The following is a 13,129-nucleotide window of genomic DNA, read 5'->3' as shown; positions in this document are numbered from 1 at the left end:
TGCCCGGCCCAGCCTGCAGCCGGCAGGGGAGTCTGACCTCTTTCACCACTGGAACACAAGAGAAAGTTTTCCTGGGAGTTCTCTGCTTTTAACCCTCTGTGCTCTCAGAGGCGTATCCATGTCCTCAGTGGCCACACCAGGTGCCAATATTCAAATCAGAGCACCTATTGGTTTGACCACAGCATCCCAAAAAACTCACTTCCTCTCAAACCAGGACACTGCCTGAGATTGTTGCGATCCAAGTGCAGGACCAGCACTTGGTCTTGTTGAGCATCATATTGTTGACCTCTGTTTATTGATCCAGCCTGTCCAGATCCACAAACTTACTGAAGGTGCACTTGATTTGCTCATCCAGATCATCAATAAAGACATAAAATAGGACTGGCCCCAGTGCTGAGACCTGTGGAACCCCACTAGCAACTGGCTGCCAACTGGATGCAGCACCATTCACCATCAGGCTCTGGGTCTGGCCATACAGCCAATTTTTAAGTCAGTGAAAGAGGACACATGTCCAAACTGTGGGCTGCCAGCTGCTCCTGGAGAATTCTGTGGGAGACAGTATCAAAGGCAGCACACAGACATTCAAAAACAAACATGGAGACAAAAATAGGAAACAAACTCTGCCGATTACACAAATTAATGGGCTAGCAACAAACTGAGGCACCACTTTGTGGAACATCAGCTTTGATTCTGGTCAGGCTGGGGATCTGGCAATAGTCTCTGCTGACACACTCAGGGAGACTTGAGCACTGTTTGCTGGAGAACACAGAAATGGACTGACCAGTGAGTAAGGGACACATGGGACAGGTAGGAGGCTCTAGGATCTGGGCATGAGTGCCAGACGGACATTGATCTGTGTTCAAGGTATCCATCAATGTGTGTGCTTGTGAACCTGGAGTGTTTTGTGTGCAATTCTGTCCCTGCCAACCCAACAGAAGAAAAGGGAATGGCTGTCTGTGTTTATGCATTTAAATGTTATTGAAAACAGTGCCTTGTTTGTGGTAATCTGTGTGACCAGCCACATCAGTGTCCTCTGTGTATGTGCCTCTGGGACTTATGCATACCTTCACTACTGACTGAATCTACACACAGGGAAGAAAAAGCTGCATTCCTCAACATGCTCAGGTCCCCAGGGCATTGTCCTGGGCTGTGTGGCCAGGCAGGAGGGATACCTGGATCAGAGCAGCTGGGAAAGACAGCCATGGTCCTAATATCTCTCAATATTCTTAAGTGACACTACTTCTGCTTTGTGAATTTTAGCAGGTTTTTTGTTGGGTTTCTATTTGTTTGGCTGGGGTATTTTAGACTGCTTCCATTGCTCTAGTAGTTAGTTGGAAAGGGTGGTTTTTAATTGCAACTGGCAAATAATGTATTTATTATATGTGGGCCTCTGGTTTGGTACTTTTTGATGTCCTATTTTATTATCTTGTCTTAACAAAGCCAGTCAAAATAATGGAAATAGCAGTGTAGACCTAGGCATAATTAAAAAAAAAAAAAAAAAAACTAAAGAGAAACTGCAGTGCATTTTCCTTTTTAAAATACTCCAAAGGTAAATACATTTATTGGAAATGAACGATCAATACTGGAACTCAGTTTGAGACTAACAGCCACAAAATTTAGATGGCTCTAAACAATGCATTCTTATTTAAATTCCTATTTTAAACAAGGGGATCCTGTGGAGGAAAAAAAAAACAACCCAAACAGTGGCTCAGTTCATTTATTTTAGCATAGCCTTTTGGTGCCATAGTGATGATTTAATAGGATAACCTTTTACAAAGGCAGGACTCAAATCTACGGAAGTGGATGGCAGAAGAGGAAATCTAAATCTTTTTCCAAACCCTAGAACATTGTACATTATAATCTCTTAAACTGTTAAATTAAAGGGCAAATTCTAGTGGATTTGGAGACTAAACAAAAACCCCAAACATATATGAGTTAAAACCCTACAGAAAATACAACCTAAACTTTTGTATATTTCAAAGATTATGTAAATGCATCTTTTTCAGCAAATAACCTGATTTTCCAAAAGCCTCATTCCTATTGATCTTCAGTGGTGGGTCAGTATTCTGATTTTTTAACTTACAATTCCAATCTAAAAAGATTTTTATTTTGTTTTATTTCTCTTTGTTTTGCCATTATTCCTGTCTTACAGCAAAAGAGAAATGCTTTTTAGTATGATATAGAAGATGGCACTGTAATTACAAATTGGTGTGTTCTAATACTAAGTTTTACACAGTCAGAAACCTTCAATGGAATTATTTTTATTGGACAACTTTTGATATTATGATTATATTTTCAGTATCTCTACAGCATGATGAATTTAAACTCTTATGTGGTGTACAGCATGTGGTAAAGAACTTTAGTAGAAGATTACTTTCAGCTCCAAGTACTTACACTACTCAGAGATTCCCCTAGCCATTATAATATAAAAACAATACAAAGTGTAGGTTTTTCCAAAGCCAAGAACCATCAAAATGACTTTTTAGCCTGTGGATTAGTTCCTTTTTTAATGATACACTGCATATCTTTGCCAGTAACTTCTCTATTTCACACTTAATTTCCTTCACAACCCTCAAATGAATATTATCTGGTTTTAGTGATTTACTACACTTAATTTTTTAAGTTGCTCTTTAACTTCCTCCTTGGAGGCTATCATTTTGTTAAGGCCACAATATAATTTCCCATGAAAAGTGCCCTTGGAAGAGTGATTTCCCTGTAGTCCTAGATAGTAAAGATGGATGCAAAAAATTAATTTAACTCCTCTGCTATTTTACCATCCTCTCTAATTGCTCCCCTCACTCTTTATTCCAATACATCCAATGTCCTGAATCTTCCAACTTGTTATGTGCTGCATAAAGTTTTATTATTTATATTGTTACACCTACCAGTGGAACACTGTGAAGTGCATGCTATGGAAAAGCATGCAGAGCAATCTTGGTGTTGCTCAGCAGAAAACCTCTTGTGCCTCCTCAGTGACCTTGCATTTGTATTGACACTTAGATCCTTCCAAGGAGGGCAAAACACTTCAAAGTAAAGGTAGCATTTTATAAACTCTGCTGAATTAATGTGACTAACTATATGGAACAAAGCAGGAGAAACTCTGTTGTTGAACAAAACCCTTGTGGATATAAAAGTAGAAAAAAAAAAGCTCGACCATTAAGTATCCTTGTCTGAATGGGAGAAATATGTTTCACAGGTCCTTTTTCCCAAAGCCCTTGCTGACTGACTGCTAAAGGCACCTTCTCTGAAGTGTATTCAGTGGGACATGGTAAAGCCTTAATGTTTCCTTACTGACTTCTTACAACTTGCCTCCTTCTTAAAGACTACAGCAGTGTGGAGGGAAGAGTGCATGCTGATGAGACATGAATGCTGAAGTAATCAATATTCAGCCCCCTCATTCTATGGTCAAGACTATGATTCCTGGACTGCTGTCTCACAATGAAACATGCAGCCAGGAGGAATACGCCTTTTCACTTGCAATGAGTCCTGATAAGCAGGACAGATGGTGGAGTCTGTAAATATGTATGTTTGCAAATATGATGTCTGCCCTTATCAGGGGGATGCCATGGCTGTGTGTGCCACCAACCCTGAGCTGTTTGTCACTGGTTTAGAGCCTCTGTCAGTGCCAGTGACTGCTGCCTCCTCTGCTCCAGCTTCCCCTCTTGGGTGGCCCAGCTGAGGAGGAACTGACATCCCCAGACACACTGTCTGCAAACCATAGCCTTTTGTGCCCATGGGGATGGAGGCTGGATAGGGAGAGAACCCAGCACAGAGACCACACTCCCCTGGCAAAGCAGATAGAGAATGCAGCAGTTATTTTGTGCAACAGTTCATCCCACTTTGTTACTGAGGTTTTTCCTGTGTCAGACAAATAGGACTCTTCAAATATGAAAATGTTAACAGGACCAAGCATCTGTTATCCTTGCCTATCTGGTTTGGTCCCTTTGGCCCATAAAATCCCTACTCTAATCAGCTCTGTCTTTTCATCACTTGAATATGGGTCTGATATTAGGGATAAGATCTGTGCTGGTTGTAGTGATGCCTCAGGTTTTAGCTTTTATATTTTTCAGATTCTATTCTGCCTTAGCATGTAAGTCTAGGCTTCATATTAGGGGATAGTAAGCTCTCTTCACAGAATAGGTAGACAAAACAATTCCTTCTCTAGCTGGGGACCCAAGGCCAGCTGATCCACATCTCAGGCCCAACAGCATAAACAAGGGTGGACCGAAGACAGGAAACAAGAAGGATGGGACTTCATGGGCTAAAGCTGTAATTGGACAATTATCTCCAATATGCTAATGGACAAAAACTTATAAAAGTGTGAGTGCCCATGACATGTCGTCCATTTTGTGGCCATTTTGGGCTCTGCTGCCCAAGGTGGATCTATTTGAGACCTCTTAATAAACACCTACTTTATTCTTTAGCTCTGTCCAGTCTCTGTGCTAAGTCAGCCTTCACAAGGCATCAGCAGGATGGGAAGGACAGCCTGATGATACATGTACACTAGCAGCTGAAAGGCTAAAATTAGCTCTGGAAAAATATCTCCATGAAGAGCGTGGCTTCAACATGGATATAAAAACCAGTGGACATTATGTCATGTTTGCTCTATGCAGAGAAACTCTGTCTACTCTTAGGGAGCCTGCTTTTAATCCTGAAGCAATAGATACAGCATATTAGTTTCTGCTGGCTTCATAGTTCTCTTCTTATATATCTCTTTTTTCACAAGGGGATATTAATTACTGAGTATGAAAATAAGGATCAGATAGGCTCATGACACCGTAAAAAAATTAATTTCATAGATTACCATGAAATCCTGTTGAAGATGGGAAGTTAATTGAAGTCTGTTGACAGGTTCAAGCTATAAAGAAATCAGAAATTTTGAAAGAGAAAAAAACTGAGAAGATTGAGTCTCAGAGATATAACTGTAACTTTTAAATTAGGAATATATGAAGGAAAAGGTTTTAGATAAATTCTTTAGCCTCAAACACAGTTTGCCTCAAAACACAGTTGGACAAATTCCCAGGCAGTCTGATCTAAGCAGATCCTGCTCTCATTATGGAGTTGGACCGGATAAGCACCAGAAGTCTCCTCTAGTCCATATAGTCTTATTGGTTAATGCTATTATTAAAATACTATTTTTTTTTTTTGCACCTAAATAATGTTTAGAGAAACACAGACGAGATGTTAACGGATGTATTTCCTCCTACTAGAAACAAATATTGCTGCTGGTTTTATCAACACCCCTCTGAAAAAATGAAAGAACAGGCCATTCCAGAAAAATATTTCCCCATTGTGCAAGTGCTAAATAAAACATCCAATAACAACAGAAAAAAAAACCAAAAACAACAACAAAAAAACAACAACAACAAAAACTTACAAAAATCATAGATCACCTGTAAAAATACTCCTGTTAATAGCTTTTTTTGATCAAGGTCCTTTATAATAGACCTATTTAAAATTAATTTATGACTGATGAGTTGAACAATTTTCTGTAAATGATAATTCTGTAATCTTTATTATCAGCCTAAATCACCCACTGGATATCCCCTTCTTGACATATGAGATTTGAACAGATTCAATTGTATTTCTGCAGTAATTACTATATTATTAACACTATTATAATTTCATTGCTAATAGAAAACTTTTATCATAAAAGTCAACCTGGTCCTTCTAAAGACAGTAGGAAGAGGATTGGATTGTAAATCAGTCATATACACTGGATTTTTTGATTATCATTAATAAATTCCTAAGTGGAATTGAAAAAGTATTCTTGGCATTGTGTATGACAAATGTAAAACACAGAATCCATTGTGTCCAGTGGTCTTAATCTTTTCTTTTATGGCCACTGTTAACCATAGTGCAATATGTGATACAATTTATTGTCAGTCCAATGTCAAAGAGATAACAGGGTTGTCCTCTGAATGACTAAACAACCAAAGCCTTATGTAATAACAAATAGTGAAACACTGAGCAGAAAAGTCAAAAGACAATGCAAGGTTTTCAAGAATAATTGCTTTCCTGCTAGTTTAATGCATACATGTTTATTAAAATGAAAATAAATAAAAAATGATGATAAGGCAAAATGGGTGTTTTAATAACACAGAAAATCTTTAATGTAAATATTCAAGATTACAGCAAAATGAGCTGTATTTCAGGTTTCTCCCAGATGAGGGGCAATTTTAGTGTGTCAAAGACCACATGACTTGGAGAAATAGATAAAAATATTGGAGAAGGGCAGAAAGCCCATAGCCCACTTTTCCCAAACCCAAACTTTAAATGTTTCTTAGGGCTTTTAAAAATACAATTATCAACTTAACAGCAACTGCAGAATGGTAGACAAAATTTGATATCTCTAAGATCTACATTGAAAAAGTACTTCAGGAGATACTATTTCTCTGTATCAGTTCTCAGTGGAGTTGATGATATGTATTACATATATACCCCAACTCAATATTTGATCAAGTTTTCTGAAGAAAAAAGAGACCTTACAGAAAGTATCCAGCTCCAAGAGATATTTGATGTACCTAGTAACTCTGCCACTTGCAGCTGTATAGGCACATAGGAAATTTCCCTTTCGCAACAAGGAAGAGGAAGTGCCACAAGAAATGCAGTACTATAAAAAGATAGGTTTTTTGGTGTCATTTGAATAATTGTAGTAGCAATTATTCAAATGATACAATTGTAGCAATTGTAGTCAGTATTCATTGTCTTACCAGCACTGATGTAAGGAAATGCAGGAAAATTGGCCCTGCTGGATGAGTCCAAGGGTGTAGTGGAAAAGCCTTCATGCTGCATTAAACAAGATTCAGCAATGTTGCTGCCACAATCAAAAGGAGTTCTTCAACACTGGTGGGTAATCCACTGAGTGTGATGAACCTTGAGAGGGATGGAAAAGTCTATTCAGATTTACGTCCATCTATACAGAAAAAAAAAAAAAATCACAAGGTTAAGTTCCCTTGTATTAGACCTTTGCAAGCATCTCTGACTGTGTAACTGAGCATTGTGTATACACAGGCACGTGCACATGAAAAGACAAAATCACTGAATATAATGTTACCTCATTATACTTCTGTCCAGCATTTACATTTAGATCTTGTCTAGGCATTTTCAGAGTAGAGCAAAATGTTATCCCTGAATTATTGCAGATCCAGTTTATATATATTCTGGCAAATTCTTATGCATAGTAGTGCTTGTGGGCCAGTTTTAATACAGACTTTAAAGTGAAGTTTAAATATCCCATTGGGTAAAATGAAAGACGTAGATTAAAACAAAATTATTGATCTAATTTCCCTTACCTTATCCTTTTTTGTATAAAAGAGAAATATAAAGGTCTGTATCAAATGTAAATGTGAAAAAAATCACATCTTAAAACTCTAGTCTATTAAACTATAAGCCGCTAATATCTAACTTTCCTAATCACAGTTTAATCAAGTCAATTATCTATGGGTAAGAGAAAAGGCCATTCGGTTTCTCTCTTACATCATGTTTTCCAGCCTGTTATTTCAAGAGTTACAAAATTTAGGTAGATTACAGCATTTATTGGTAGAAGTCTGATATATTCTTTCAAAATTAAATGTATATAAATGTTAATTAGCATCTATTCCACTCAGTGCCCACTGCAATACTGGTCCTTATCAAGATCACTTATCAAGGATCACTGAGTCCAGTTCCTGGTCAGGCTCAGCATTGGGGCCAGTCATAATTAATATATTTATTGGTGATCTCGATGAAGAGATTTGGTACACACTCAGGAACTTTGTGAATGATACTAAATTGGGTAGGAGAGTTGACCTGCTGAAGGGTAGGGAGGCTGTGCACAGGGATCTGGACAGGCTGGATGGATGGGCTGAGGCCAGCAGTGTGAGGTTCAACAAGACCAAGTGCCAGGTCCAGCACTTGGGTCACAGCAATCCCCTGCAGTGCTACAGGCTGGGGACAGAGTGTCCGGAAAACTTCCTGGTGGAAAAGGACCTGGGAGTGCTGGTTAACAGCAGATGGACACGATCCAGAATGTGCCCAGGTGACCAAGAAGGCTGAACTAGGAAGCGATTGTCCCTCTGTACTTGTCACTGGTGAGTTGAGTCCTGTGTCCAGTTGTGAGCCCCTCAGCAAGGACATTGTGGTGCTGGAGCGAGTCCAGAGAAGGGTAATGAAGCTGAAAAAGGGCTTAGAGAGTAAGACCTATGAAAAGTGGCTGAAGGAGATAGGGTTGTTTGGCCTGGAGAAAAAAAGAGCTCAGGGGAGCTGTTATTGCTCAAGTACCTGAAAGGAGGTTGTAGCAAGGTGGGTCAGTGTCTTCTCCTGGACAAGGAAATGGCCTCAAGCTGCGCTAGGGGTGGTTCAGGTTTGACATGAGGAAGAATTTCTTGTATGGTAAGATGGTTAGGCATTGGGATGGACTATCCAGGGAGCTGGAATGTCATTTCCTAAACATTTCCATCCATGGAAATATTTAGGAAATGACTGGATATGTCACTTGGTGTTACACTTTTAGTCGATAAAGTGGTGTTCAATCAAAGGGTAGATTTTAAGATTTTGAAGATCATTTCCAATCGTAATGATTCTAAGATTCTATGATTTTTTTTTAGATTATATTAAAAAGCACATTATATTTTTGGGTCAAATTTGGAGTATAGGGAAGAAATTGAAAAATATTTGTTTTGATGAGGAAAAGGGGAAAATCTGTTGATTTCTGCAGTTTTGTTTGTTGGGGTTCTTTTTTTCCTGTTTAGTTTGTTTGTATGTTTTGGAGTTTTTTTAAATTTTGGTTGGTTGGCTGGTTTTGTTTTGTTTGTTTATAGTTAGTTTTGGTTTTGTTTTGCTTCAATTTGGGCTTTGAGGTATTAGTTTAATAGCTGAATCCAAAAGCTTTATGTGTTCATAACTCTTATGTATACACTGTCTTCTCCAGGTATTGATGAGACTTCCTTTTAATCCCTTCCATACACTGAAGGGCTATGGCTGGCCTAATTTCATCTGTTTTGGCCAAATTATTTAAGCACACAACTCATTAGAAAAGTCGGTAGTGATAGAGAAATCAGGAAAAAACCATATCTATGCACCACTGTTTAAATTAAATGATAGATCAGGGCAGATCCTTCTTCTAAATTACTGCTCATTTCTAACTCAATTTGAAATTCTCTTGCTGAAGACCCATATTATAGTGAAAATTGCAACCTTCTAAATGTCTTTCATCAATCACTCTGTAGACAACTATTCAGAATAATGTATATCCTCTGATGTTTGTGCTTTTGGTACTGACAACAATTTAGAAGTCATAATGTTTTTTCCTTGAGTCTCTAAGTGAAAAATTATCTTGTAGTTCTTTTCTCTAATGTAATATTGCCATTGTCAGCTGAAGAAAACACAATTTTGAATTTCTTATGGATAATAAGGTACTGCTGAATGAATAACCACAGCTGGAAATGCTGTAATGACCTCTCAGCAGATGTCCATGACATTTCCATTTGAGATAGTCTTCTTGCAATCCTAAATCTTGGTTCTTAATATCTTTCACACATATACTCCTATCTGTGCAATCTTTCACATCTAGTCCTATCTGTGCAATCTTAATCTCTTTCACATATACTCCTATCTGTGCAAGCTCCATATTATCGTTTTCTTACCTCAGAGATAGGTGTGGTATGCCTCTGGCTTTTGAGGATTATATTGCAGTCTGATTCCTACTCAGTTTATCCAAAATAATTCCCTGTGGCTAAGCTTTCTCACTGTCTCTGAGTATTGTAAATAAATCAGATATTATTTTGGTCTCAATACTGTCTATAATTTGAACTTAAGTTGTCATATAAAGTCCCTAAATTTACATATTAGCCAGTAGAAGTAGTCTCTTCTCCTGAATCCCCACTTAGCTCAGTGGAGCTCTGTGAAGACTGAAGCCTTGGTTAATGACGAGATGCTTGCTAGACTGCTTTCAACTGACACATAAGTAAAATTTCGTTAGACAAGATCTGATTTACATTGAAGAGTAAACATGGAAAATTTGAAGTATCAGCTCTAAAAACATAATTAAGGAACCTGAAATGAAACTTAGAAATTAAACTCTTAACCCATTCCTCAGAAGTCATTACAAGTGTCTAAATTGTTACGATGCCTCATTTCCCACCAGTAACTACTCCAAATAGATAAAATTTGTTTTTGAACAAAGCCTCCTATTATTGTCAGTATAGAAAGTTTAGCAGTGCTTTAGAATCAAGGCATTTTTTTATGGAGGGAAAACGTATCATTAAATTTTCTTAGAGGATATCAAATGATGGAAGGCAAATTAGTTGGCAAAACTTAAATAAAGAAAAGTGGAAACTTGTGGTGGTTACTTTATTATTTAACATTAAATGATGTAAGAAATTGATGAATTTGATTTAAATCCCATGTGGGGAGGATTTAAAGTCTTTTGTTCTTAAATACTTTAGCTACAAATTGATATGCTAGATTGGAAATTTTAGAAATATCACTAGTAGATTTCCTCTTGAAGCTACTTTAACTGTAAAAAATGGAGACTGCATCTTTGATGAGACAAGAAAAGTATAAATATAAATAGCTAATGAGTGCACCTGAATGGTGATTTGTAAACACATCTACACAGGCTGTTCATTGTAAGCCCCATAGAGTGAAAAACCACCAAATAATAAACTTGGACTGCTCAGGTACACTATGGCATGTGATAGCTGGGAATTTGAGCTCCATCACACTGCAAAAGTGGTTGAAATTCCATTTCACATCAAGAGTGAATGCACTAACTGCAAAAATGTTTAGCATATTAGATCAGAAGAGGAGGATGATCCTTCTACTTTGTTTCAGAAGATACAATTTCCAATTGATATGCTTAAAAAAAGTTGTTTAACTTTAGGAAAAATTTAAAATTAGGAATCTAAATTGGAAGGAGATAAAATACTTTCAGATACTGACACAGTGTCTGTTCCTTAGGGTTTAAAATTTTTAGAATGTCTGTATAATTGTCATAATCATAAAGCATATCTAAGAGTAATTTCCTTTTTGTGGGCAATGTTTGAGCTCCCATTTTTATTATTGAGTATTAGGCTCAAGATTATAGCTAAGTAATAAGTAAATTTTTTTTTGCATATTTGAGAGATATTTCCTCTTCTTTTGCCACTTTCTGGTACCTCAGACATATAAAATTTATGCATAGAATTTAATGATGTTGTTAAAAATACAGTAATTTTTTTCACGTTTTAGCTGTACAAAAATGTGAAGTAATCTACCATACAAATGAAGAATGCTGTCACTTAGACCTTTAGTTCTGAATCAATGGGCTTAATTCTGTGAGGTTTTCTTCAATATCAATCCATTTACTATAATAGAATTTTATGAGAAATAAATGAGAATAGCACTGCACTCATTATATTTGTGCAAATTTCAGCAAGGTTAGTTCTTTAGTGTTTGGAATATTACCAATTTTTCAGACAACTTATTTTTTCTTAGAAAGAAAAATCATAGTAGAAATATCTCTTCTTGATAGGCAAATTCTTCATTTATAGTTTTGGTAAAAAGAAATAAGACACTAAATAAGGATGTAAACTAGGCTCAAAATTTTTCCATTCATTCAGCGCCCTTTCTAAACGTCAATGCTAATCTCAACTTTCATACATTTTGAACCAGAGAATGTTACCAACTCTCTCGTTGAGGACATAGACTCAAAAATGTCAGCTGATTGCCAGAGATGGAAGTTCCTTAATGTGTTACCCATAAATGTCATATCCCTGGGTGATGCTATACTGGATTAATCTCTTTTCTAGGATAGAATAGACATGTTTCCTCCCCAGCGAGTCCAGCACACTATGAACCATAAAAGTTATACCTCCTGTAATGCTTTGTTCTTTACTGACACAATGTCTCACCAGAGCACAAAGGCAAGCAGTCCTGTGAGAGTTCTGTAACTATGAGCAAGTACCTAATGCGATTCTCTTACAGATTTCACTCACAATCTGGTGCTTTCTAGATGACAGAAAATTTTCAAAAAGCGTAAAGTGACAGCATCTACATTCAACATATTCCCAGCTTTTAAACAGCATCATAATAGTGTCCTACAGCCGTTGATAAAAATCTCTTTCTCAATTCTGAGAGTAATGCTAGCAGTGAAGTATATTGATTATCTTCAGAATACCAGTGAAGCACAGGTGTAAGAAATCAGTCACAAAGTGACAACACATACCAATTGACAAATCAAGTTGAAATGTATAAATTAATGTTTTGCCATAGGAGAGGTAACTTCACTTTTTAAATCCTAGTCTAAGAAAATACGCTAGCCTTGGAGAATTAATAACGTTGTACATGGACTATATTGATAAATATTTAAAATCTTTACCCAGGGAATGTTAAGCATTATAAATTACAATTTCAATGACTATAGGGAGATGTTTTTCATATAAAATACTTAACACATGGTTATAATTTTTTTTGAGCATCCTGTAGTATAAATTATTTTTCTGTAGCGATGACATGACATATTCTGTTCTAATTACTTATTAGAGGAAATTTTGTTTTATTTTTTAGTTTTTAATTTCAAAACCAAAGCATATTCCTGGTGAAGGAAGGCAGGGTAAGGTAAATGTTAAGAACTTTGTAGATTCAAAAATGGGAATTATTGTTAAACATTCCTGAATATTTAGTGCCCGGAAAAAGAATATCTTTTCTGACAAAACTAAATGCTAGTAAAATGTAATGGTCTGAAAATTATTAAGTTTTACATATAAAAAACTTACTCAAATGTGAGACTATAGAGTTAGGAAAATATTCCAATGCATTATTTAAAATATTTATTTTTAAATTCTGTACATAAAAGGAGCTTCATCAACAAATCTGTGTTCATGAAAGAAAAAGATATGAGTTATGCAAAAAAAGTGTTATAATTTAGAATTAAACCTGAAAACCTGTAGTTCACTTGCAATTCTTGGATATGTATAAAGTTGTATAGATAAATATGTGGTTTTCCTAAATTTAATATATGTATAGCCATTTATTCTTTAGATGCGCACCTTTATATTAGTTTAAATGCGCACTAATCATCTTGGCACCCTTTTACAAGAGAAAAAATTTGAAAAACCTTGCCAAATAGATGACTATTTTACAAAAGCAGCAAATAAGAGATATTTTC

The sequence above is a fragment of the Geospiza fortis genome, unplaced genomic scaffold, assembly GCF_000277835.1.
Source record: "Geospiza fortis unplaced genomic scaffold, GeoFor_1.0 scaffold264, whole genome shotgun sequence".
Lineage (NCBI taxonomy): Eukaryota > Metazoa > Chordata > Aves > Passeriformes > Thraupidae > Geospiza > Geospiza fortis.
This window is presented reverse-complemented; position numbering follows the sequence as displayed.